This window comes from Ascaphus truei, unplaced genomic scaffold (genome assembly GCF_040206685.1).
Source record: "Ascaphus truei isolate aAscTru1 unplaced genomic scaffold, aAscTru1.hap1 HAP1_SCAFFOLD_2158, whole genome shotgun sequence".
NCBI classification, from domain to species: domain Eukaryota; kingdom Metazoa; phylum Chordata; class Amphibia; order Anura; family Ascaphidae; genus Ascaphus; species Ascaphus truei.
Window position 1 is genome coordinate 6,899 of NW_027455072.1, and position 10,602 is coordinate 17,500.

The window sequence follows — 10,602 nt, forward strand, 5'->3', positions numbered from 1 at the left end:
AGCCTGTGCGCCTCGCTCTGCACAGGGCGGCCTCTCTCCTGCCCCTCTCCTTATACCGCCTCCGATCCTCACCCTGCCAGCCTGTGCGCCTCGCTCTGCACAGGGCGGCCTCTCTCCTGCCCCTCTCCTTATACCTCCTCCGATCCTCACCCTGCCAGCCTGTGCGCCTCGCTCTGCACAGGGCGGCCTCTCTCCTGCCCCTCTCCTTATACCGCCTCCGATCCTCACCCTGCCAGCCTGTGCGCCTCGCTCTGCACAGGGCGGCCTCTCTCCTGCCCCTCTCCTTATACCACCTCCGATCCTCACTCTGCCAGCCTGTGCGCCTCGCTCTGCACAGGGCGGCCTCTCTCCTGCCCCCTCTCCTTATACCGCCTCCGATCCTCACCCTGCCAGCCTGTGCGCCTCGCTCTGCACAGGGCGGCCTCTCTCCTGCCCCTCTCCTTATACCGCCTCCGATCCTCACCCTGCCAGCCTGTGCGCCTCGCTCTGCACAGGGCGGCCTCTCTCCTGCCCCTCTCCTTATATCTCCTCCGATCCTCACCCTGCCAGCCTGTGCGCCTCGCTCTGCACAGGGCGGCCTCTCTCCTGCCCCTCTCCTTATTCCGCCTCCGATCCTCACCCTGCCAGCCTGTGCGCCTCGCTCTGCACAGGGCGGCCTCTCTCCTGCCCCTCTCCTTATACCGCCTCCGATCCTCACCCTGCCAGCCTGTGCGCCTCGCTCTGCACAGGGCGGTCTCTCTCCTGCCCCTCTCCTTATACCACCTCCGATCCTCACCCTGCCAGCCTGTGCGCCTCGCTCTGCACAGGGCGCCTCTCTCCTGCCCCTCTCCTTATACCGCCTCCGATCCTCACCCTGCCAGCCTGTGCGCCTCGCTCTGCACAGGGCGGTCTCTCTCCTGCCCCTCTCCTTATACCGCCTCCGATCCTCACACCCTGCCAGCCTGTGCGCCTCGCTCTGCACAGGGCGGCCTCTCTCCTGCCCCCTCTCCTTATACCTCCTCCGATCCTCACCCTGCCAGCCTGTGCGCCTCGCTCTGCACAGGGCGGCCTCTCTCCTGCCCCTCTCCTTATACCTCCTCCGATCCTCACCCTGCCAGCCTGTGCGCCTCGCTCTGCACAGGGCGGCCTCTCTCCTGCCCCTCTCCTTATACCACCTCCCGATCCTCACCCTGCCAGCCTGTGCGCCTCGCTCTGCACAGGGCGGCCTCTCTCCTGCCCCTCTCCTTATACCGCCTCCGATCCTCACCCTGCCAGCCTGTGCGCCTCGCTCTGCACAGGGCGGCCTCTCTCCTTATACCGCCTCCGATCCTCACCCTGCCAGCCTGTGCGCCTCGCTCTGCACAGGGGCGGCCTCTCTCCTGCCCCTCTCCTTATACCGCCTCCGATCCTCACCCTGCCAGCCTGTGCGCCTCGCTCTGCACAGGGCGGCCTCTCTCCTGCCCCCCTCCTTATACCGCCTCCGATCCTCACCCTGCCAGCCTGTGCGCCTCGCTCTGCACAGGGCGGCCTCTCTCCTGTCCCCTTTGTCTCTATGGAGTTATTTCACCCCACGGTTATAACCGCAGATCTGAATTTGTGGCTGCGTCGGACGGAATAAACGTGTTTGTGATCCGACATTTCCTGTGAATCAGTCGCTGATTCGGACTTTTTTAGGCAGAAAAAATGGAGAAAACATTTCTGACATTACATATAGGTCCCTATATCTCATATTACCCTATATAACCCCTCCCTATATCTCATATACCCTATATAACCCCTCCCTATATCTCATATTACCCTACTGTATATAACCCCTCCCTATAACTCCTATTACCCCATATAACCTCTCCCTATAACCTCCTATTACCCCATATACCCGCTCCCTATAACTCATCCTATTACCCCATATAACCCCTCCCTATAACTCCTTCTATTACCCCATATAACCCCTCCCTATAACTCCTATTACCCTATATACTATAACTGCTTCCTATATCTCCTATTACCCTATATAACCTCTCCACTATAACTCCTTCTATTACCCTATATAACCCTTCCCTATAACTCCTCCTATTACCCCATATAACCCCTCCCTATAACTCCTATTAACCCATATAACCTCTCCCTATAACTCCTCCTATTACCCCATATAACCCCTCCCTATAACTCCTCCTATTACCCCATATAACCTCTCCCTATAACTCCTATTACCCCATATACCCTCTCCCTATAACTCCTCCTATTACCCCATATAACCCCTCCCTATAACTCCTCCTATTACCCCATATAACTTCTCCCTATATGTCCTCCTATTACCCCATATACCCCAACTCCTCCTATTACCCTATATAACCCCATATATAAGGAGTTAGGGTATAGGGTTAACGTTTAGGGTTAGGGGTTTAAGGGTAAGTGGTTAGGTTAAGGGGTTAGGATAAGGGTTAGGATAAGGGTTAGGGTAAGGGTTTTTCGGTTAAGAGTTAGGGTAAGGGGGTTTGAGGATAAAGGGTTAGGGTAAGGGTTCTTAGGTGCAGGAATAATGGGTTTAGGGTAAGGGGTTAGGGTAAGAGGCTTAGGGAAAGGGATTAAAGTAAGGGGTTAGGGTACGGGGTATGGGTTAGGCCGGGTAAGGGGTTTAAGGGTAAAGGTGTTTAGGGTAAGGGGTCAGGTTAAGGGTTTTTCGGATAAGGGGTTAGGTTAAAGGGTTAGGGTAAGGGGTTATGGTAAAGGGTTAGTGTAAGGGGTTAGGGTAAAGGGTTTTATGGTAAGGGGTTAGGGTAAAGGGTTTTCGGGTAGGGTAAGGGGTTAGTTTAAAGGGTTAGAGTAAGGTGCGTAGGGTATGGGGTTAGGGTAAGGTGTTAGGGTAAGGGGTTAGGATAAAGGGTTTTTGGGTAGGGTATGGGGTTAGGGTAAGGGGTTAGGGTAAGGGGTTAGGGTAAAGGGTTTTCGGGTTAGGGTATGGGGCTAGGGTAAAGGGTTAGAGTAAGGTGCGTAGGGTATGGGGTTTTGTAAAGGGTTAGAGTAAGGTGCGTAGGGTATGGGGTTAGAGTAAGGTGCATAGGGTATGGGGTTAGGGTATGGGGTTAGGGTAAGGTGTTAGGGTATGGGGTTAGGGTATGTAGATAGGGTTAGTCCTAGACAACAGCGTGGCACCCACTATAAAGGTTAGGCCTGCATGCTACCCCTTCTCGTCATCAGAGCTACAGGTTCACCTCCCCTGGAAAAAGGAGTCCATCCCTGCGTTACCGTGTCCCCATGTTAATTACCATTGGGGTTGTTATGACCTTGGATCTCTTAGGAGGACTTTGGATCTCTTTGGACCGCTTTGGATGGATTTGGATCTCTTTGGATCGCTTTGGATGGGTTTGGGTGGCTTTGGATGAGTTTGGATGGGTTTGGATGGGTTTGAATGCGTTTGGATGGGTTTGGATGACTTTGGATGACTTTGGATGAGTTTGGATGGCTTTGGATGACTATGGATGAGTTTGGATGGGGTTGGATCTCTTGGATCTCTTTGGATGACTTTGGATGACTTTAGATTGCTTTGAATGGGGTTGGATCTCTTTGAATGACTTTGAATGACTTTGAATGACTTTGGATGGGTTTGGATGGGGTTTTATCGATTTGGATGGGTTTGGATGGCTTTGGATGGGTTTGGATGGCTTTGGATGACTATGGATGGGTTTGGATGGCATTGAATGACTTTGGATGGGTTTGGATGAGTTTGGATGGGTTTGAAGGAGTTTGAATGAGTTTGGATGAGTTTGGATGGGTTTGGATGGGTTTGGATGGGTTTGGATGAGTTTGGATGGGTTTGGATGGGTTTGAATGCGTTTGGATGGGTTTGGATGACTTTGGATGAGTTTGGATGGCTTTGGATGACTATGGATGAGTTTGGATGGGGTTGGATCTCTTGGATCTCTTTGGATGACTTTGGATGACTTTAGATTGCTTTGAATGGGGTTGGATCTCTTTGAATGACTTTGAATGACTTTGAATGACTTTGGATGGGTTTGGATGGGGTTTTATCGATTTGGATGGGTTTGGATGGCTTTGGATGGGTTTGGATGGCTTTGGATGACTATGGATGGGTTTGGATGGCATTGAATGACTTTGGATGGGTTTGGATGAGTTTGGATGGGTTTGAAGGAGTTTGAATGAGTTTGGATGAGTTTGGATGGGTTTGGATGGGTTTGGATGGGTTTGGATGAGTTTGGATGGGTTTGAATTACTTTGGATGAGTTTGGATGGGGTTGGATCTCTTTGGATCTCTTTGGATGACTTTAGATGACTTTGGATGGCTTTGGATTGCTTTGGATGGCTTTGGATGGGGTTGGATCTCTTTGAATGACTTTGAATGACTTTGGATGGGTTTGGATGGGGTTTGATCTATTTGGATGGGTTTTGATGGCTTTGGATGGCTTTGGATGACTTTGGATGGCTTTGGATGACTATGGATGGGTTTGGATGGCATTGAATGACTTTGGATGGGTTTGAATGGGGTTGGATGGCTTTGGATGACTTTAGATGACTATGGATGGGGTTGGATGACTTTTGATGGCATTGTATTGTATTGTATGTCTTTATTTATATAGCGCAATTAATGTACATAGCGCTTCACAGCAGTAATACACGTGACAATCATATAAATAACAAATAATACAAATAACAGATCATGGGAATAAGTGCTTCAGACATAGAAGTAACATTTAGGAAGAGGAGTCCCTGCTCCGAAGAGCTTACAATCGAATTGATTCTAATGGCTTTGGATGACTTTGGATGGCTTGGGACGGCTTTGGATGATTATGGATGGCTTTAGATGACTATGGATGGCTTTAGATGACTATGGATGGCTTTAGAGGACTATGGATGGCTTCGGATGACTATGGATGACTTTGGATGACTATGGATGGTTTTGGATAACTTTTGATGGCTTGGGACGGCTTTGGATGACTATGGATGGCTTTAGATGACTATGGATGGCTTTAGATGACTATGGATGGCTTTAGATGGGTTTGGATGGCGTTGGAAGGCTTTTGACGACTTTGAATGGCTTTAGATGACTATGGATGACTATGGATGACTTTGGATGGTTTTGGATAACTTTTGATGGCTTTGAGTGGCTTTGGACGTCCCCCTCTCATACAGTATCGTGTAACCGCTGTGAATAGGACGTGTTTTCACTGTTTATAAATATATTCTCTTTTTTTCAGAGCAGATTTTAAAAAATCAAACTTTCTGTCTGGCCGAGCGAATCGATCAGCTAAATATTGATTATCTATTGTCTGTGAGCAGTGCAGAACCTGGTTTCAACACCAGAGTCTCTTTCCCCCCTGTCTCTCTCCCACTATCCTCTAATCTCTCCACCAACTTTCCTCCCCTCTCCTCTAATCTCTCTCCCTTCCCCCATCTCAGATATTCCCCTCTCCTCCTCTTCTTTCCAGCTTTTCCCCCACCCCGCAGCTCTTGTCTTCTCCCCCCCGTCCACCAAGCTCTCTTCTCCCCCATCTTCTCCCCCCTCTTCCCCACGGGCTCCTCAGCTTCTGCTCCTCTCCCTCTATCTCTCCCCTCTTCTCCCCCCATCTCCTCTAATCTCTCTCCCCCCATCTCAGATATTCCCCTCTCCTCCTCTTCTTTCCAGCTTCCCCCCCCCCAGCTCTCATCTTCTCCCCCCGTCCACCAAGCTCTCCTCTCCCCCATCTTCTCCCCCATCTTCTCCCCCCTCTTCCCCACAGGCTCCTCAGATTCTGCTCCTCTCCCTCCATCTCTCCACTCTTCTCCCCCCATCTCCTCTAATCTCTCTTCCCCTTTTTCCCTCCTGGCTCTCCTCTCTCCACAGATCTTTCTCTCCCCCTATTCCTCCAAACTCCCCCCCCCCCAGCTCTCTCCACTCGCACATTCTCCCCCAGCACTCCCTCTCTCCTCTAATCTCACTCACCCCTTCCCAGCTCTCGCCCCACCAACTAGCCCCCCTCTTCTCTCTCCCTACTCCCCACTCCTCTAATCTCTCTCTCCCCGAGTCCCTCCCAGCTATCCCCCCCCTCTAATTTCTCTCCCTCTCAGCTCTCATCCCATCTCCCCCATCTCTTTGAATTTCTCCCCCCTCTCTTTCTCCCAGCTCTCCTCCCCTTTCCCCCCTCAGCTCTCTCCCCTCTCCTCTAATCTCTCTCTCTCTCCTCTAATCTCTGGTGTCCCTCCTCCTCTCTCCCTCCCGTGTTTTAGTTTTGCTCACTGGGTCTTAAGTGTTCCTGTGTATTGTGTATATATGTGCCTATGTATTGTGTATATACTGTATGTGCCTGTGTATTGTGTATATGTTTTCCTGTGTATTGTGTATATGTACGTGTGTGTGTGTGTGTGTGTGTGTGTGTGTGTGTGTGTGTGTGTGTGTGTGTGTGTGTGTGTGTGTGTGTGTGTGTGTGTGTGTGTGTGTGTGTGTGTGTGTGTATATATATATATATATATGTGTGTGTGTGTTCCTGTGTATATACGTCCCTATGTATTGTGTATATATGCATCTGTGTATTGTGTGTGTGTCTGTATATACATGCCTGTGTATTGTGTATATATGTGCCTGTGTATTGTGTATGTGTGTCTGTATATACGTGCCTGTGTATGTGTATATATGCGCCTGTGTATGTGTGTATGTGTCTGTGTGCTGTGTATATATGTTCATGTGTGTATGTATATACGTGCTTGTGTATATATGCGCCTGTGTATGTGTATATGTGTCTGGGTGCTGTGTATATATGTCCCTGTGTATTGTGTATATGTTTGCCTGTGTATGTATGTCTGTAAATACATGCTTGTGTACTGTATATATGTGTCTGTGTGATGTGCCTATAGGTGCCTGTGTATTGAGTATATGTGTGCTTGCGTATTGTCTATGTATATTCCTGTGTATTGTGTATATAAGTACCTGTGTTTTATGTATATATGTGCTGAGTATTGTGCTTATATGTGCCTGGCCCTGTATATGTCACTGTGTGTATTTGTGTATCAATATATAATGTATATTCATGTCTATGCATCTAATGAATGTGATTCGTGTTTGGTTAAGTTTGTGTGATCAATTGCTTGCTACTGTGTCTGTTTGTGTGTGTATATACCTGTGTGTCTTTGTATACCTGTGTATCTGTGTATATACCTGTATGTCTGTGTATATACCTGTATGTCTGTGTATATACATATCTGCCTGTGTGTGTATATATACCTGTCTGTGTGTATATACCTGTGTGTTGTCTTTGTATATACCTGTCTGTGTATATACCTGTCTCTCTGTGTGTATATACCTGTGTGCCTGTGTATATACCTGTCTGTGTGTGTATATACCTGTGTGTCTTTGTATACCTGTGTATCTGTGTATATACCTGTATGTCTGTGTATATACCTGTATGTCTGTGTATATACATATCTGCCTGTGTGTGTATATATACCTGTCTGTGTGTATATACCTGTGTGTTGTCTTTGTATATACCTGTCTGTGTATATACCTGTCTCTCTGTGTGTATATACCTGTGTGCCTGTGTATATACCTGTCTGTGTATGTATATACCTGTGTGTCTTTGTATACCTGTGTATCTGTGTATATACCTGTATGTCTGTGTATATACCTGTCTGTGTGTATATACCTTTTTGCCTGTGTATATACCTGTCTGTGTATGTATATACTCGTGTGTCTTTGTATACCTGTGTGTCTGTGTATATACCTGTATGTCTGTGTATATACATATCTGCCTGTGTGTGTATATATACCTGTCTGTGCGTATATACCTGTGTGTTGTCTTTGTATATACCTGTCTGTGTATATACCTGTCTCTCTGTGTGTATATACCTGTGTGCCTGTGTATATACCTGTCTGTGTATGTATATACCTGTGTGTCTTTGTATACCTGTGTATCTGTGTATATACCTGTATGTCTGTGTATATACCTGTATGTCTGTGTATATACATACCTGCCTGTGTGTATATATACCTGTCTGTGTGTATATACCTGTGTGTTGTCTTTGTATATACCTGTCTGTGTATATACCTGTCTCTCTGTGTGTATATACCTGTGTGCCTGTGTATATACCTGTCTGTGTATGTATATACCTGTGTGTCTTTGTATACCTGTGTATCTGTGTATATACCTGTATGTCTGTGTATATACCTGTCTCTGTGTATATACCTTTTTGCCTGTGTATATACCTGTCTGTGTATGTATATACTCGTGTGTCTTTGTATACCTGTGTGTCTGTGTATATACCTGTATGTCTGTGTATATACATATTTGCCTGTGTGTGTATATATACCTGTCTGTGTGTATATACCTGTGTGTTGTCTTTGTATATACCTGTCTGTGTATATACCTGTCTCTCTGTGTGTATATACCTGTGTGCCTGTGTATATACCTGTCTGTGTATGTATATACCTGTGTGTCTTTGTATACCTGTGTATCTGTGTATATACCTGTGTGTCTGTGTATATACCTGTATGTCTGTGTATATACATACCTGCCTGTGTGTATATATACCTGTCTGTGTGTATATACCTGTGTGTTGTCTTTGTGTATACCTGTCTGTTTATATACCTGTCTGTGTATGTATATACCTATGTGTCTGTGTATACCTGTTTGTCTGTGTATATGGCTGTGTGTGTGTGTGTATATACCTGTTTGTGTGCCTGTGTATATACCGGTGTGTGTAATACGTGTCTCGTCTATGTCCCAGTTCCCTGTCCCTCAGTCAGGGGGCACTGTTCCCATATATATATATATCTGCAGTGGAAGCACTGTATGTATGCTAGGTGATAATGGTGAAAGCTGTGTTTAAAACAGTGAGCATTGGCTTACGGGGTTTCCATGTAATAATGGACTTGGGACAAAAGGTGGCACTGTGTGCTCATTAGCATGTCATTTCCCAGAATCCCTTGCTGCAGAGGAAGCACTGTATGCTGGGTGATAATGACGAAAAGCAGGGCTGCAGACCTGTCTAAGGCTGCGCTTGTAGTGGCGGCGACAGCGACGCGACGTCGCGTCAAAACAAATGCATTGCCGCCATCACGTGCGCTTATAGTAAGGACGGAGTGACCACAGGAAGTCATCTCAATTAGATTTTTCCAGCGACCACAGCGTGATGTCACCGACGCTATAAGCGCGGCCTTAGACATGTGAATGTGCTCACAGGTAATATTTTTATATGATATATATTTATATATATATTAGGAGTATTGCTGATTGCTGACCTGAGGAAGAGAGGAGAACTCTCGGAAGCTTGTCCTATGACATCAATTGTTAGTCCAAATAAAAATGGTATCACCTAATACTGAAGAACTCATTTATTCTGCACTATCGCAACTGGACTAACACCGCTATTACAGATATATATATACATACTATAAGCATATCTAAGCATATCCAATTATAGCTACTGTCTCTCTTATTAATATCTATATCATTAATTGGGTAATTTAGCGGCGCTACTTCAAATTCTTTTTCTTGTTTATATATATATATATATATACGGTATATATATTCTGTAACTCTCACTCACAGATCAATGATCACACAAGTTGCCTGTGAATCTCCTGCTGTCTCCACTAATCTCACTCTTCTCCACACTTTCTCTCTCCCTCTCTCTTCCCCCCCTCTCTCCCCCCTCTCTCTCTCACCCCCTCTCTCTCCCTTTCCCCCCCCTCTCCCTCCCTCTCCCTTCCTCTCCCTCCCTCTCCCCCTCTCCCCCTCTCTCTCCCTCTCCCCCTCTCTCTCCATCTCTCCCTCTCTCTTCATCTCCCCCTCTCTCTTCATCTCCCCCTCTCTCTCCCTCTCTCTCTATCTCTCCCTCTCCCCCTCTCGCTGTTACTCCTCTCTCCTCCCCTGTATACAGCTATTACTCCTCTCTTCAAACATTCACACACTGTTACTCCCCCTCCTTCTCTCCCTCACACACACCTCTCCAGTCCTGCCTTCCCCTCTTCCATTCTCTCGTCTCTCCCTCTCTTCTCTCTCGTAACACTCGCTGCCTTCTCCTCCAATCATCCTGCTGCCTTCTCTTTCTCTCCCCCCCCCTTCTCTCTTCCCTTACTCTCCTCTTCTCCCTGACCAGTTCCCAACTCCTCCTCTTTATTCTCTCTCTCCGTCTCTCTTCCACCCGTCTCGCCTTAAAGTTTCATCTCTCTCCTCTCTCTATCTCTTCTGCCATTCCTCCTCTCTCTCTTTCTCTCCCCCCTTTTCTTCTCGGAGGGGCCACGCTGCCTCTCCCCCTCTCCTCCCGGCACCATAGCTCCCTCCAGCCGAGCGACCCCCCGGCCCCTGGCCCCCTTCGGCCTCGGGAGGAAGACCTTGGTCGCTGTTGCCATTGGCGTCGTGATGGTCCTCATCTTGGTCATCCTCATCCCGGTGCTGGTCAACTCGGTGGGCTCGGACGGTCACTACGAGATGCTGGGCACCTGCCGTATGGTGTGCGACCCCTACCTCGGCAAGCCTGGCACCACCACCATTTCCAGCCTCCGGGCGGGCACCGGAGCGGAGCCGTTGAGCGACAAGGGGCAACCGGCGCCTTCCACCCTCATGCAGGGTCCTCAAGGCAAGACGGGGCGCCCCCGGCAAACCTGGCCCACCTGGAGAACCGGGACCTCCCGGT

At 48.2% G+C, this 10,602-nt stretch overlaps 1 pseudogene; it reads left to right on the forward strand.

Annotated features, from left to right (window-relative positions):
* Positions 1-9,843: 9,843 nt before the first annotated feature.
* LOC142477500 (C1q-related factor pseudogene) overlaps positions 9,844-10,602 on the forward strand; it is a 1,161-nt pseudogene continuing 402 nt past the window's right edge.